This window comes from Orycteropus afer, unplaced genomic scaffold, assembly GCF_000298275.1.
Source record: "Orycteropus afer afer isolate SDZICR_OR568_19922 unplaced genomic scaffold, OryAfe1.0 scaffold00328, whole genome shotgun sequence".
NCBI lineage: Eukaryota > Metazoa > Chordata > Mammalia > Tubulidentata > Orycteropodidae > Orycteropus > Orycteropus afer.
Window position 1 is genome coordinate 2,808,914 of NW_006921915.1, and position 806 is coordinate 2,809,719.

Below are 806 nucleotides of genomic sequence, written 5' to 3' on the forward strand. Positions count from 1 at the left end.
TTTAAAAAGAAGTGGGAGGAGATATGAATAGACACTTCACCAAAGAGGATAGTCAGACAGCCAACAAAAACATGAAAAAATATATTCAGGATCATTAGACATTTGTTGTTGTTATGTGCCATCGAGTTGGCCCTGACTCATAGCGACCCCTCCTTGGGTTTCCGAGGCAGAATCACTACGGAAGTAGGATTGCCCATCTTTCCTTCCGAGGAGTGGCTGGTGGGTTTGAACCGCCAGCCTTCTGGTTAGCAGTCAAGTGCTCTAGCCACTATGCTACCAGAGCATTAGACATTAGAGAGATGCAAATCAAAACAACCATAAAATACCATCTGATCCCGGCATTAATAGCAAAGTTCAGCAACACAGAAAATAAAAATACTGGTGAATATGTGGAGTGATTGGGACTGTCATACACAACTGGTGGGACTGTAAAATGATAAAACCACTATGGAAATCAGTATGATGATTCCTTACAAAGTTGGAATTAGAAATAGTATTTGATTCAGCATAGTGCCTAAGGCACTTGACTGCTAACCAGAAGGCTGGTGGATCAAACCCATCAGCCACTCCTTGGAAGGAAGGTTGGGCAATCTACTTCCGTAGTGATACTGCCTCAAGAAACCCAAGGAGGGGTCACTATGAGTCAGGTCCAACTCCACAGCACATAACAACAACATAACATTGGATCCAGCAATCCCAGTACTAGGTAAATATCCTAAAGAAGTGAGAAGCAGAATACGAACAGATATATGCACACCCATGTTCATCACAACACTATTCACAATAGCAAAGACATGGAAACCACC